The sequence below is a fragment of the Episyrphus balteatus genome, chromosome 2 (genome assembly GCF_945859705.1).
Source record: "Episyrphus balteatus chromosome 2, idEpiBalt1.1, whole genome shotgun sequence".
Classification (NCBI taxonomy): Eukaryota; Metazoa; Arthropoda; class Insecta; order Diptera; family Syrphidae; genus Episyrphus; species Episyrphus balteatus.
Genome location: NC_079135.1, coordinates 60,960,733 through 60,977,370, shown reverse-complemented (window position 1 = coordinate 60,977,370; position 16,638 = coordinate 60,960,733). Strand labels below are relative to the sequence as shown.

Sequence of the window (16,638 nt, the reverse complement as noted above, 5' to 3'; positions counted from 1 at the left end):
CCAAAGCAATTCGATTCTTCAAAATGTCAAATACATATGTTGGCTGACCTTCTTCAAGAAGACGTCTTTAAAATCAATTGATTCAACTGCGGGTGTAAGCACAAAATCCTCAACATCATCGGCCAGTGTAAGCGAGAGTTTTATTTGTGGTGAAGGCAAGGATACAAGTAATTCAGCGGCATGGTAATGAGCTCTAATGCAAACAACACAGCTTCAATATTGCAAGCAGACATTGAGAGCATTTTTGACAAAATGCATTCCCATAAGTCTGACATTGATGTTGGACGCAATAGGCAATCTTCTGGTAAAGAAAGAGATGGAGCGGAAAAGATGATAATCTGGTGATTACAATTCGGGAGATTGCAGTCGGCGGAATCACCTTCAACATAATTATCCCATAACAAATTCCGCTGAGGCAGGCAATGAGGTAAGTAGGTATTTAATCGTTTAGCATGATTTTTTTAATAAAAATATGTTTTTCTATCAGGTTAATGCCAAAGAACAACAAAAAAGCAACAAAGAAGTGGAGACAATTCTTCAGCACCTGTGGCCGTAAGAATCATGATGCTAGATCATCCGAATGCAGGCGTTGATAAATCACTAGATTCAAGTGAAAAAACATGAAAGTTAAAAAAAAAAAAACACCAGGCCTGCAGGTGCATCAGGATCCTGGCGATTATATTACAAATTATATATATTGTAACGATGAATTACTGAACTACTTTTAAGATAAAAGTCTGAACACACTACCTACTACTGCAAAGGTAGAAATGTGAACGGACCTTTAGTAATTAAGAAAAATATCTCACTGAACACATCTAAAAATATACCACTGAACACATCTAAAAATATCTCACTGAACACATCTCAAAATATCCCACTAGACTGGAAGTATGAAGTGCCCTTCCTGGAAAGGAAGTTTCGAGAGACAGGGACGAGAGCCTTCGAGGACGTTTTCGAGTCTCGAGATTCCGGTATAAAAGGCAGCGTAGACACCGACCGGATACAGTTTAATCTTGAAAGTGAAAGAGTACAGTACAAAGTGAAATAAAGTGTTGCGAATTGTTAGTAGTAAATAAAGTGATTTAAAAGTGTGTTTGTTTGAGCGAATAATAAAAGTAAATTGAGTTGAAATAAAGTGTGTTCTTATTTGAACGGAAATATAAGTGGAAATTAAATAAGTTTTATTGTGAACCCGGAATAAAACATTACATTGGTGTCAGAAAAGTGGAATAAAACTTATTTATTTGTGCGAATCAGATAATTTCGCGAATAAAATAAAAAGTGCGCGTGTGTTTTAACAATAAACAAAGTATAAAACATTTTGAAATAAGTAAAAGTGCTCGCGTTTTGAAAAGTTAAAATGGGTAAAACACTAAATCAGTTAAGTTTGACTGAGTTGAAGGCGGAATTGACTAAGCGAAGTCTTCCTACTGCTGGATCGAAAAATGATCTCATTATTCGTCTACAGGATTATTTAACCCAGAAAAACGAAGATTTGGATACATTTCAATTCGAGGTTGAAATGATAGAAGAACGAGTAAGTACTAGTTCCGATATGTCATCCATGATGGCTGTTCTCCTTGCAAAATTTGAAGAACAGAAAGAACAAATTGAGACACAACGCAAGGAACAGAGAGAACAATTAGAGAAACAACGTACCGAGCAAAAGAGTGAACAACAGAATCTTCTCGAAAAATTAGATGAACAGAAAAACATCATCCAAGGTAAGCTTGACGCGATCGAGAACAAGTTCGTTGCTATTGATGCTTCCATCAAATGCGTTGAAAAGCAATCTCAAGAAAAGTTCGAGAAAGTTGAAGAAAAACTCGAGAAAGTAGAAGGAAAGTTCGAGAAAGTGGATGACAAATTTGAAAAAATGGAAGTTAAAATGCAAAGTATTACTGAGGAACTTGACAAGGTTCGGAAAATTAAGATCCGAGAAAGTTCTGGTGAGTACCCAAAGAAGAAGGAAATGCATCCACCAACATTTGATGGACAAAGTTCTTGGTCGATCTACAAGAAACAGTTTGAGGCAGCTGCAACAACAAATGGCTGGGATGACGAAGACAAATGTATAGCGCTGACTCTTGCTCTTAGAGGTCCTGCTGCTGAGTTGTTACAAACTTTACCACCAGAAAAGAATGGTAACTTTGACGCTCTTGTCCAGGTCATTGAAAAACGCTTTGGAGATGGCCATATGCAGGAAGTCTTCCGCGTCCAACTCAATACAAGAGTCCAGAAAAGAGGAGAAACTCTGCAACAACTCCAAGCAGATATTGAAAGGTTAGCTCATCTGGCATATCCGACAGCAGGAGACGACATTATCAATCAGTTTGCGACAGAAGCCTTTGTACGTGCTGTATCTGATATAAATCTTCAGCGAGCAATTCGAACAGCTGGAAAACGTTCCCTTCCTGAAGCACTAGCGTTTGCACTGACTATGGAAGCAGCAGAACAGGCTTCTCAAGGCGTTCATCGGGTAAGAGAAGTTGCAGCGGAGGAATGCTCTTGTCAAAAACTCGCATTCCAAAGAAACCAGCGAGACGGAGCTGCTCGATGCTGGAACTGTGACAAGACAGGACACCTCCAGCGGCAATGCAGATTGCCACCAAGAAGAACTGCTTGCGAACACTGTGGAAACAGGAATATTGCCCAACAACAGGTAAGCGATACAACTAACACTCATGCTCATCTTGATTCCCATTCGGGAAAACGAGTAAGAACCAACTTCGAGGGGCAGAAGCTGGTTTCTAGTATCAATGGCTCCAGAACCACAATTCAAGTCTCACAGACTAAACGAGACAACAAAAGTCTGACATTGGAAGCGACCATAAACAACAAACAACACGTGGCTACAATTGACACCGGTGCCACCGCCTCTATTGTACGAAGAGACTTGGTGAAGATGACATGGCTACATAACACCAACAGCTACCGTCTGAAGACAGCCACAGGAGAAGCAGCAAGGGTGTACGGTGAAGTTCGTCTTACGATCCGTATGGCAGAACTAGAGTTTTCGCATGTGTTTTTGGTGGCAGATATATGTGACGAGTGCATCATTGGAATCGACTTCATGAAGGACCATGAAATCATTTTGGATATAGGTAATCAAGTCCTGAAATACAGAAATGTGGAGATCCCAATGGTCTATGGCAACGAAAATTCAACAACAATTAGAACTGTCATCAAAGAAGACATGTGCCTGCCTCCTTCTTCAGAAGTTTTTGTGTGGACGAAACTAAAGGGGAATATTGGAAGCCATCGATACCTCATGGTTGAGCCAGAAGTTGAACAAAGTTCCCAAAACATCATCATCGGGAAGACTCTTGTGGCACCAAAGAACAACATGGTACCTGTACGGATACTTAACATCAAACCGTACCCAATCAAGCTTAAGAAAGGAGAAGTTGTTGGGCAATGTGAATCTGTGGCCGCAATAACTAAGATCAACGAGGTGGATACACAGATGACTATGAACTCGGAGAAACTAAAGAAACAAATTCTCAAATCAGACAACTTGAGTCAACATCAGCTTATTGTTGCGGGAAGTCTTCTTCACGAATATGCTGATATTTTCTCTTCACCCAGCGGGCAATACGGCCGGACACAACTGGTGCAGCATCGAATCGATACAGGAGATGCTAGGCCGATTCGTCAACCAGCAAGACGTCTCCCGTTGGCCAAACAAGGTGAAGTTGAAGAAATGATAACAACAATGAAGAAAGACGGGCTAATCGAAAATTCCATCACCGGTAATTCTCGTCAAAAAGAAGGATGGAAGCACTCGATTTTGTGTCGACTATCGCAGGCTGAATGATGTGACGAAGAAAGACAGCTACCCACTGCCAAGAATCAGTGATACTCTAGATGCAATGGAAGGAGCACAATGGTTTTCGAGATTGGTGGAAACTTGCCAAAGAGATACGCGGTAATCCTAAGAATAACGGTATTCTAATCTCGGCTATTGAGTTCAAGACATACTTTGAAAATGCTCTTAATTCAGATCTGCTAGTTAACATGGAATATCTACGAGAAACACCTTTAGTTCAAATACCGGAACTTGATTACCCAATCGATTTGAATGAAGTACGAATTGCGTTGGCATCTTCAAAAGAAAACAAAGCTCCGGGTATAGATGGCATCCCATATGAATTTTATAAGAATGCGAGTAATTCTTTTATTGTTGAAGTTCACATTTTGCTGAAAAGAATATACGAAACAGGAACGATACCATCATCTTTCAACAAAGCAATTATCTTTCCCCTTTTCAAAAAAGGTGATGCTAGCCTTGTATCTAATTATAGAGGACTTTCATTTTTAGACACCCTCTACAAATTATTCACCACGGTCCTCTTAAATCGTCTTACATCTTGGATTGAGAGTAATAACATACTCAATGAATACCAAGCTGCTTACCGAAACAATTACAGTACTGTAGATCAAATCTTCAACCTGTCATGCCTTATTCAACTGCAGTTAAGTAAGAAAAAAAAACTTTATACTTGGTTTGTAGATTTAAAGGCTGCATTTGACAATATCAATAGAGAAGCGCTTTTCTACAAACTTGTCACATTGGGCATGTCAACGAAAATGGTTCAAATCATCAAACTACTATATAAAGATACTTTTGCAGCGGTCTGGGATGGAAGCAGTACAACTGATTTCTTTCTCACGAACAAAGGTGTTAAACAAGGTTGCGTGCTGAGTGCTCTACTTTTTGTTTTGTTTTTAAACGATCTCCACTCTGAACTCCCCATCGGAATATTTGTAGAAGGAATAGGTATAAATGTCCTCTTGTATGCGGATGACATAGTAATTTTGGCTGAGAGTCCTACAAAACTTCAAGCTATTATAAACAAGTTCAGCAGCTATTGCGATAAATGGAACCTTGAAGTGAATCTTGAGAAGTCAGAAATTGTTATCTTTAGGAATGGAGGTCGAAGAGCAGCTTGTGAAAAATGGTATTTTAATGGTACAGAAATACAAATCGCAAATCAGTATAAGTATCTTGGTGTCGTCTTTACGTATAACATGTCCTGGTCCGAACATCTCACAAAGAGGCTGTCAACATCAAAAAATGCTATAAACGCAACCTGGGCCAAATTCGTAAAAAATAAATCCGTGCCTCACTCAGCTAAGTTTAAAGTTCATGATGCAGCCGTTAGATCCATAATGTACTACTCTGCACAAGTGTGGGGGTACCAGGAGCACACACAATGCGAAAAACTTCAAAGATTTTTCGTCAAAAGATGCTTTAATCTACCTGATAACACACCAAACTATGCTATCCATATCGAAACTGGTCTTCCAAAAGCGTTTCTTACTACCCTTGACATGCATTTTTCATATCTACGTAAAGTTTTGAGTCTACCTACCTTCAGATTGCCACGAATCCTTGCAACATCAGTACTCCGCAAAAAAATTTATTGGGCCCAGGAATGGTCAGGCCTTTTCCGCGAGACTGGTACCCTTGTTGACTTCGAAACCAGTAATTTGGATTGGAAAGAGACTCACAACTTGACTCTAACTAAGCTAAAGGAACAACAGTGGAATGCATTTACCGAACGGGCTTTACAATCGCAGTTTCACGACGAATACTGCAATCTATCCTTCACAGATGTACCAAACTATTTTGTGGACTCGAACTCACGAGAAATGATAAGTCTGCTCTTAAAAACACGATCTGGGCTTTTAAATTTGAATGCAAGGGCATTTCAGCGTGACACTGTTGGTTTATGCACGTTGTGCAATCTTGATGCAACTGAGAACACCTTCCATTTCGTCAGCATCTGCCCTATTTTTAAATCCTACCGGAGAGTATTTCTTGGAACTGAAACAATTGATCGAACTGAATTTCTTCAAATATTAAATGGCAAATGTTATTCAAACCTTTATAAATTCTTAAAATATGCTCTTAATTATCGCAACTTAATTGTAAATGAATATAATTAATTTAAATTCAAGCTAAGCCTAAATGTTAATAGTAAAACTATGACTTGACAGACAACTTTAACATGTTATTGTCACAACTAATTTTGTAAACCAGCATAATCTTGTTTTTATAACTACATTTTAATGAAAATAAAATTAATTTATCTATCTATCTATCTATCTATCTATCTATCAATGGTTTTCGACTTTGGATTTGAAGAGTGGCTACTGGCAGGTGGAAATCCATCCAGAAGATCGGGAAAAGACGGCTTTCTCCACAGGAAATGGTCTGTGGCAGTTTAATGTCATGCCGTTTGGGCTATGTAATGCCCCAGCTACTTTTGAGCGTTTGATGGAGTGCGTTTTGAATGGATTAACCTGGAAATCTTGCCTAGTCTATTTGGATGATGTCATCGTTTACGGAAAAACATTTGATGACCATTGTGAAAACCTAAAGGCTGTATTCCAGAGGCTACGAGAAGCACATCTTAAGTTGAATCCAAAGAAATGTGCACTTTTCAAGACCGAGGTTAAATATTTGGGACATATCATCTCATCCCAAGGAGTGAAGACTGATCCTGAAAAAGTTGACACTGTGAAGAACTGGCCAACCCCTCAGGACAAGCATCAACTTCGGAGTTTCCTGGGTCTGGCAACGTACTATCGACGATTTGTGAAGGATTTTGCGAGAATCGCCAAAAGCTTGCAGCAACTTACGGAGAAGGGTAAACCCTTTAAATGGTCAGGTGAGTGTGAGAAAAGCTTTCAGGAACTAAAGCTGCGGTTATGTGAAGCTCCTGTGCTGGCCTATCCGACTCCAGGCAAACAATTCATCATTGACGCAGATGCAAGTAATGTTGGAGTTGGTGCTGTTTTATCGCAAGTTCATGACGGAGAAGAAAAGGTCGTTGCCTATTTCAGCAAGGTACTCTCGAAACAAGAAAGAAACTATTGCGTGACCAGAAGGGAACTTCTAGCTCTAGTATTGGCAACAAAGCACTTCCATAAGTACATCTATGGACAGAAGTTCCTTCTTCGCACAGATCATGGTGCGCTAAATTGGCTTTTGAACTTCAAAAATCCAGAGGGTCAAGTAGCAAGATGGATCGAGATACTTCAGACGTATCAATGTCAGATTCATCATCGAAGAGGAAATCTGCAATGCAAGCATTGCACACGACTAGAAGAAAAGGAAGTTGTCGCTGTTAGAAGAACGAGAGCTGATCCCATTTGCGGCTGGAGTAATGAAGAACTCAGAATGGCCCAACAAGAAGATTCGGACATCGAACCCATCCTTGCATGGAAGGAACATCAAGAGAAACCAGAATGGGCCGACATCTCCGACCGAAGCCCCACTCTAAAAGCATATTGGGCACAATGGGACTCACTTCATGTGCAAGAAGGGCTACTCAGGCGTAAGTGGGAATCCGCAGATGGTAAATCCTATGTAATGCAGCTAGTCGTACCTCAGTCAAAGGTAAATGATGTTCTCCGAGAGATGCACGGTGGAATTTCTGGAGGCCATTTAGGCATCAACAAGACGCTGGAAAAGCTACGACAGCAATTCTACTGGTTACGTATGAGAGAAGACGTTGAAAAGTGGTGCCGGAAATGTGATACTTGTGCCGCTAGCAAAGGACCAGCTAGAAAAATACAAAGCAAGATGCAGCAGTACAATGTGGGTGCACCTTTTGAGAGAATTGCAATAGACGTAGCAGGTCCTTTTCCCGAAACCAACAACGGAAATCGATACATCCTTGTAGTGATGGACTACTTCAGCAAATGGCCTGAGGCATTTGCCATTCCAAACCAGGAAACCAAAACAGTTGTGGATAAGATTGTCTTTCATTGGGTGAGCAGGTTCGGAGTACCCATGGAACTTCATTCCGACCAAGGAAGGAACTTCGAATCTAAGATCTTTCAAGAGGTTTGCTCACTCCTTGGCATCAAGAAGACGCGAACAACACCGCTTCATCCACAATCTGATGGGATGGTTGAGCGATTTAACAGGACACTTAAGGAACACCTGTCAAAAGTAGTCAATGATAATCAACGAGACTGGGACCGACATATTCCATTATTCTTGATGGCCTATAGAAGTGCAACACATAGTTCTACTGGACATACACCATCGGAAGTCCTATTTGGCTCAACAATACGTCTGCCAAGTGAGATAAAATTTGGAAGTGTTCTAAATGAGCCACATGAAATGGATGAGTACGTAGATAACCTGAAAGGAACACTGGCTGACATTCACCAACGGACAAGGACAAATATAAAAGCGTCTAGTGACAGGATGAAAACAAGATATGACGCACGAGCGACAGCAACAGGGTTTCAAGAAGGAGAATTTGTGTGGTTTTACAATCCCCACCGACAAAAGGGACTATCACCGAAGCTACAACAAAACTGGGAAGGCCCTTACACAGTAATAACCAGAATTAACGACGTGGTTTACCGTATACAAAGAGGGGTAAGGGGCAAACTAAAGGTAGTTCATTGTGACCGTTTACATCGTTATAATGGTGATAGAAGCAATGGAGTTGTTCGGGACGAACAATCCTAAGAGGGGGGCAATGTAACGATGAATTACTGAACTACTTTTAAGATAAAAGTCTGAACACACTACCTACTACTGCAAAGGTAGAAATGTGAACGGACCTTTAGTAATTAAGAAAAATATCTCACTGAACACATCTAAAAATATCCCACTGAACACATCTAAAAATATCTCACTGAACACATCTCAAAATATCCCACTAGACTGGAAGTATGAAGTGCCCTTCCTGGAAAGGAAGTTTCGAGAGACAGGGACGAGAGCCTTCGAGGACGTTCTCGAGTCTCGAGATTCCGGTATAAAAGGCAGCGTAGACACCGACCGGATACAGTTTAATCTTGAAAGTGAAAGAGTACAGTACAAAGTGAAATAAAGTGTTGCGAATTGTTAGTAGTAAATAAAGTGATTTAAAAGTGTGTTTGTTTGAGCGAATAATAAAAGTAAATTGAGTTGAAATAAAGTGTGTTCTTATTTGAACGGAAATATAAGTGGAAATTAAATAAGTTTTATTGTGAACCCGGAATAAAACATTACAATATAAAACGAATGATGAAGCCGTATTGCGTCTGCTGAAATTACATTAATTTATAACTTTCAAATTGAATTGTTTAAATACTATACTGAATACTGTTACGCAGATTAAATTTTTAATCTTTTGAATAATAAACCTATTTTGAATACGTTCAATTTAAAATAAAAATAATTTTTTATTATTGTTGTTATTTTTTCTCGTTTTTAATTGAACAACTATATGAATAGATTTTTTTTTGCATAAACAAAAATTGTTATTGCATTGAGGTCAGTGGTTCCTTCAAGGAAAACTTGCCAATGTTTAAATGCACCACTTGAACTTGAGAGCAGAGAGTACTTACTGCATTTGTTTTAGAAAATAACCAGGAGCAGAAAAAAATTAAATTATTTTGTATGTACATACAAATGTGTATACATTTTTATTTCAATAAATTTGTATAAAGCGATATTATATGAGTTTAAAAGGCAATAGCAGGTGACGCTCCAACACAACCGCGAGGAGGATCAAATGCTTTTGGGATGCGTTGATTTAATTTACTGTCATTATATTTACAATTTGTTTCTTCTTATAATTATTATTAATTATTAATATAACTTTTGATTCCATTTAATCTAATCGTTTGACTATCATCTAAGTTCTAAGAGGTCAGATGATGATCTGAAAGAAAGGATAAAAACAGATTTTCAATTAATACAAAATTCTTTTAAATATGTGTCTTAAATTACCCTTTTAATAACTTTTCAATCAGATTGACTTCATTGACATTGCAAACGGCTTCACTCCCTTCCAAGCGTTTCTAGAAAATTTTGACCTTCGAACTCGAATTAAAACATTGCCAGTTATTTAACAGCTTCGTCTAAGCCGCCTGGAACATTCTGCTATGCACACCAAAAGTAAATGTGTTTCCATGCCACCGAAACATTATATTTTGATTCCGGATGCGAACACCGTCTAACCATAAGTATTGTAAGGTTGATGTTTCAGTATCGAGTTTCGGAATAAATTGAAAATGATTGTTTATTACTGCAAATTAATTTGAGATTAAAGAAGAGACTTCCCAACTAACAATTTTACTTCCACAAGGGTCTAACGAAGCTGTTTCGATTTTAGAAATATTGCTTGTATACGACCATAGAGAAGCCCTTTTGGCCCACCCGAGAAGCTTGATAGGCTTTAGAAGAGTCATATGCAAGTTGATTAGAGAGACTCAAAACATGTGTTTAATGCCTTATAGAAACAAGCAACATTCAAGATTTAAAAATCTGTATTACTGCTACAGGCTTTTAATTTTATTTAGAAGCTCGGAGCAGACTTGTGGAAGGATTGTGAAAGTCTAGACGAGGTATATCCCAAATAGAATAAAGAAAAAAAAATATTTTTTTTCACTTTTTTTTGTGTACCTATTACATTTTATTTTTTCATTTTCTTCTTTATTTTCCATCCAGACAAGTTTTGCTTCTGAAATTAAATTTCCAAACACAATTATATTAAGAAAAAAACTTCTACTTACTTGACGCATTTTGCTGGATTTGAACCTCGTACATCCTGATTGAAAGTCCGGTACCTTAACCATCGAGCTACTCAGGTATATAATCAGAAAGTTTCAAATTTGGACTAGTTGAAACCAGAACTTTCTAAGGGCTTCGACTTAATTCCTGATGAGTTGCACTATCTTAAAGAATATGGTGACCATTTGTGTTTTTTTTTTCAAAGTTATTATTTTTGGTTAGGTATTTTCTGATTTTTTTTTTTTGTAAAAAATTATTTAATAAAGACTTAATAATATTATATTCTGATTGTCAAATCTATCATTATTGAGAAGATGAAAGAGAATAACTTTTTACTCAAGAACAATTTTTCTGGAGCAGAAAAAAATATCTGAAAAATTCGGTTTTTTTAGACTTTAGAGGTTACACCCGGATGCCGTCAACTTGCATTTTTCCGAAGCAGAAACAATTTTTTAATTTTTTTGGGCTTTTGGCTTTTTCTTAAAAATAAGAGAATTAACTTTGTTTTGAACTTAGATAAAAAATCTAAAATATCCATCACTATTTTATATTTAAATAAGTGGAGAAGATTAAAATCTTGTTTTCCTTTCTTCTCTACTTACTTGAATATGAACTCCAAATTGGTCAGTAAACCATTTTTAATATCACTATTTTAAACCAATTACCGATATGAAAAGATTCACTTTTTTATTTATTTCTTTATAACAATGAATAAAAAAACCAAAAATGGTCACCATAATGGCACTTATCCAAATACTTCATATTCTCATGAGTTTGCCTGACAGTTTAAAAAATTTAGCTTGTACTCACTTTCACAGGGCTTCTAGAAATAAAATTAGTTCGCTTAGGCAAACTTATAAAATTAAATGCTTTTTACAATGTTTTGCTTGTACTTAAAGGATCTCTACAAATATAAATAAATGTCCCCTAACTTCGCTAAGGCAAACATATAAAACTAAAAGCTTTTCGCGCATGCGCCTGAAATTGAACTTCTTTTTTTCTCATACAGAGATACAAAATAAACATTTATGTAAGTCGTTATTATTTGAAAGTAATATAAAACATACTTTGTAATATTTTCAATCAAAAACAATGATTCAACAATTTTTTAATTCAAACATTAAAATGCACACATCTATTTTGTGGAATATTTGTTTAAAAAGGCAAAACCGTTTAATGCGGTTTATTTGAAATTCAACGTAATGTTTTTTTTTTTTATTTAATGAATATCACGACTCATATACTATTGACATAATTTCGGTAATATAGAATTATAATAATAAATGCATTTAAGGCAATTGTATAAGTTGTAGGTACTTCTACCATACTTAAATACATACCTAAGTCATTTTTGAGTCTAATAATTTTCGAATTGGATAAAAAAAAATACAAAGCATTCATAAAGATTTTGTAAGCAGTTCTAATACAATTTCTTTTGCAAAGCCATTTAAAAGAAGTCAGTTATTGGCTTTTATTTCTTGTGCTTCTACAATGGAATTTCATGTGGCCGTAATGAAATTTAAACGAAATGTTTACATTAATGCTTGTAGAAATTTTTAGATTCCACTTGCACTAGGTTTCTAGGAAGCGGTTAACGAAAGTTAAGCCTCGAAAGTTTGAATTTTCGATTCGCAAACTAAATACAAGCCCTGTAGAGATAATAGCTGCAAGAAATTAAAAATCTTAACCTCGTGGAGGTAAAATTGTTAGTTGGGTTGGGTCTCTTGGGTTTCAATTTTTAGCACATTTAATGTATACGATCGCCAATGGACTTATTGGCTGATCCGACTCAACAGATGACAAAGCTGGTGTCGTATCTAATGTGACTCCCCCACTTCCTTCGCCACCGTTTGAATGGGAATTGTTATTTTTGTTACACATAGATATTTTTAATGATTTTAATTTTCAGTCTATCTTGGACGAGATTCTTTCCTGGGACTCCTGGTTCAAGTGGAACAACATGCGATTGCTGTTTATTCTGGTAACCGAAAGCAGTTTTTATATCATTTGTTGTCGTTGCATGCGCCAAGATCATCGCCGGGTCTAGAGCTATAGCATTGCTACTCTGCAATAGCGCAAGTGCTTCGCTGAATAGTGATTTTCCGATAACCTAACCTGTGAGGTTGTTGGCAATGAAAATGTAAAATTGGAACAACACTGTGTAGTCATGGCCCAATCTTTATTCGCCTGCTGCTGTTGCTGGTGCTCTGAAAATAAACAATGAGTTCACATTTTTTTTTTTTATAATTACATGTTAATGGTGTGGTAAATGTATATTAATTAATTATAATTTTTAGGTAATATATTGTAGTTTTAAGGAAAACGGCTTCAAAAATTTTGGGAATTCATGCAAATCAACTTTAAGACAACAGATTGGGAACTAACATTTTTTGGGAGAAAATTGTTTCAATAAAATATTTGAACCTAAAATTGAATTTTGTTTGTGAATACCCCTATAAATTTTTACAACCCTCCACCCAATTAGATATGAAAGAGAAAATCATTGAAAAAAGACAAAACATATATAGCATTACAAATATTGCTATATTTTACAATTTAAATTCAATTTGTATATATGTGGGAAAGAGATGAATATAATGTTTATGTTTGATATACTAACTGTCCAAGATAACGACTGCAACTGCACTTTGAAAAGGTTAACTTAAATTAATGGTGGATTAATTGGCTAAAAATAATTGGTTCTTTTTCAGCGATCATCGTCAAATTTTAAAATTGTTTTTTTCAAAACAACTCAAATTCTGATATTTTTAAATTTTTTGGTAAGAAACTAAATTGTAAAAAATAAAATTTGTAAATATTTTTGGAAGTGAATTTTTTTATATATGTTAACAGGGGAACAGTGGTCCTGCGGTTAATAATCGAAGATTGTTTTTGGAAACAAAAAGGTAACGAAAATGTAAATTATATGTTTAGTTAAAATTTTGTTTTGTTAAATTAAGTATTGTTTATTAAAAAAATAAATAAAGTAAATAAATAATAAATATAAAAAATTATTTTGTGAAAATGTTTTTTTAAACAGTTACTCATAGTAGAGTAACTAAAGCAAATTATCAGGGAACCCGGGCGAAAAGCTCTGATTTTGACGATTTTTTTTTTCAAACGTAGGAAATTAAAAATACTTTAAAGTCTATAGATTAAAAATTGCCGATGTTGTCGTATTGTTTTTTAAAATTAAAATTAAATTTTTTTTAACAAAACCATTTTTTTTGCTTAAATTTCATAAAACACGAACACAACGATAGGTTCACGTCATTCACCACACCTCGCAGCTTGTAGGCAAACGTCAGTTGACCGCCGAGTTTCCAGTCTTGGTATTTTTTTGTTTATGGTGCTTACCCAAAAAATCAAGATGTCGGATGTTTTGACAGCTTGACGTGTGTGTTCTCACAACAAGGTGGCGCTGGTTCTTTCCGTCCTGTTTATTTAGTTGCAAATTTTGACCACCGGTAGCGCATATCAACTTTTCCAATCCCCAATTAAAAATTGAAAAAAAAAAACAAAAAACGTACAACCACGGTTGCCCATAAGTAAGAATTATTTTTTTTGATGTAGTTTAACAGATAAGGTTTGTAAGAAATTGTTTTGTTTTCAAATAAATTAAAAATTTTGGAAATAAATACATATCGATATTTTTTCGAAAAAAAAAACAAAACAATTATAAAAAGTCTTATGAAATGATAAATAGTTATGATAAAATACTTAAGTTTCATAAAGCATAGAGTTATAAAATTCTCCAATCAGAATGATGACGTCCAGAAACATTTAATTTTTTTCAATTTCATTTAGATTCATTTTTTTTTTTTTAAGTGAAATTTTATGTTGAATATTTGTTTGAATCTTCTCTCTCTAATAAGTGGGAAGCGTTTTTAACTTCCTAGAAAATAATGAAACATTTAACTTCAAATGTGATTTCGAAACATTTCGTTTCGTCAACACTTTCATTGAATGTGGCATATATATTGCATTTATTAAATGGAAAGCCAGTTTTATTATATTTATTTACGATTAGATTTTTATTTAAGAGAAATATTAGTTCAGCTCATAACAAAGTTTTTGAAAAGAATAATTAATATTGAAAAATATTTTTCAGATAGAAAATTATTTACTTCCTTAATATATAAAACAAAAAAACAAGTAGTTGTAAATAACAAGTAACATCATAAGTTCTTAACTGCAATACTTTCCCTTGTTACTTGAAAGTTCCATTTAAACATCTTGCCCAATTTGTTTGCATAATGTTTTAAGACGATGGCTTGGTAAAGGCTTTGTCATTACATCTGCAAGTTGTTGTTCGGTTGAAATTTGTTGAACCATAATTTGTCATTCAAAAACTTTCTCTCTAATGAAGAAATGTTTTATGGCAATATGTTTCGTCCTTCGGTGAAATTCTGGGTTTTGTGAAAGTCGTACTGCCGCAGAATTTTCGACTTGAATGACTGGCACATCCTTCAGTTCAAAAATGCCTTTGAATAATCTTTTTAACCAAATGGCTTCTTTGGCTGCTTCATTTGCCGCTACTATTTCTGCCTCTGTAGTTGATGTAGCCACCATTGCTTGTCTTTGGCTAAGCCAAGAGATAGCTCCACCAGCATATTTAATAACGACTCCAGAAGTTGAACGTCCTGTCTTCATACAACCCCCAAAACCTTGTTACGGACGCCTTGGAACTTACATCCAGAGCCTAGAAAAGGAAAAGAAAACAAAACTTTAACTTGCAAACTAAAAACGTAAACAAACCAAACTTACCTTTTTCCTTGACGAAATCCTTGGTGAAGGTTCCCTTGATGATAGTAGACCCAAGCTGAAAAAGATAAAAAGGATTTTTAGTATGGTTTAAATAAAGACAGATCAAAAAATGAAATATTATAGAAATAAAATCAAAATAGAATATTGTTTACCATTGATTGGAGAAATAAAATTGAATGAGAATGACAGATTGACACTACAGCCCTTCAAGCAAGAAAACGGAGTCCAGAAAAGACAGTCCGACCTCCGACTGCGAAAAGCGGGGTTGCACTCACACACTTGCAACTTTTTGTGTATGAACACAAAGTCGAACGAGAATCGTGGTGAAAAATGAGAAAAGGAAAAGAAAGACAAGGCCAACAAAAGCCAAAGCGTCATTTTGTTATTTTTTGTTGAAGTGTTTGGTCGCGTCGTGTCTCGTGTCGTTGTTTGTATAATGTTAGTTTATTAATTATAAACAATTTTATTAAGTTATAAACAATATGGAAAACAAAAAAGGTATGTTTTATATATCGCTCAAAGTGTTTGGGTTAAAATGTTGTTTCTTCTTGTGTTGTAGATGTAATCTCTAATGATGAAGAAAAATCTAGAAGGTGAAACATGCGATTGGGTATCTAAAAAAACACCAACAACAGCAGCAGCATCAAATGAAATAAAATGAAAAAAAATGTATTGTATTTTATATTTATATTTATTGTGAAAATTTTGTTTGCCAAAATAAAATAAAAAATAAAACAGTTTCAGTGAAAAAAAAAAAATAAATCTTGTTCTTTTTTTGGTCGCAAATGCGAAATGTCATCCCTTTCTTATTCCTCTTTCTGGTAGGTTTTCGCTGCTCCGGCTCAGGTCCGCCTTCGGCTCCATTTTCTCGGAATGGAGATTTTCACCACACCAATACATATGCAATCGACTTCGCGGTGATTATAATTTCCATACTAATTTGAGCCGCCTTCAGACCAGTTTCTGATCCGAAGTCGGACTCAGCTCCGCCTCAGGCGGAGCGGATTCGGACCGAGGTCGGACCTGTTTGCTTGAAGGGAGCGATAAGAAAATAAAAGATCAAGAGGTACTACGTTTACATGGTGGATCGAGTTTAACATTTGGACTCCCTTCAAGCAAACGAGTCCGGCCTCGGTCCGAAGCTGTTCCGACCTCGACTACGAAACGGGTCCCACATCGGCTTTTCTGTGTCTTTTCTGAACTCGGTTTTCTTGCTTGAAGGGCTAGTTCTTGTTTCGATCGTGTTTTGGGTTAATGTTTATCAAGTAAAAGAGGACCATTGTAGTCACCCCTTAACTCTTGCAAGACACCTGTGGGCGAAAGGTTACATCTGTTTGTTT

The 16,638-nt window shown here is 36.0% G+C and overlaps 2 long non-coding RNA genes across 2 annotated transcripts; one reads left to right on the top strand and one right to left on the bottom strand.

Annotated features, from left to right (window-relative positions):
- Positions 1-318: 318 nt before the first annotated feature.
- Positions 319-664, top strand: LOC129912140 (uncharacterized). The gene is made up of 2 exons (XR_008771756.1): positions 319-427; positions 488-664. It is a non-coding gene; the product is annotated as an uncharacterized LOC129912140 (long non-coding RNA).
- Positions 665-9,401: 8,737 nt separating this feature from the next.
- Positions 9,402-10,073, bottom strand: LOC129912136 (uncharacterized). Its single transcript, XR_008771753.1, has 2 exons — positions 9,749-10,073; positions 9,402-9,680 (listed from the first exon to the last, which is right to left on the bottom strand). It is a non-coding gene; the product is annotated as an uncharacterized LOC129912136 (long non-coding RNA).
- Between the last annotated feature and the right edge of the window lie 6,565 nt (positions 10,074-16,638).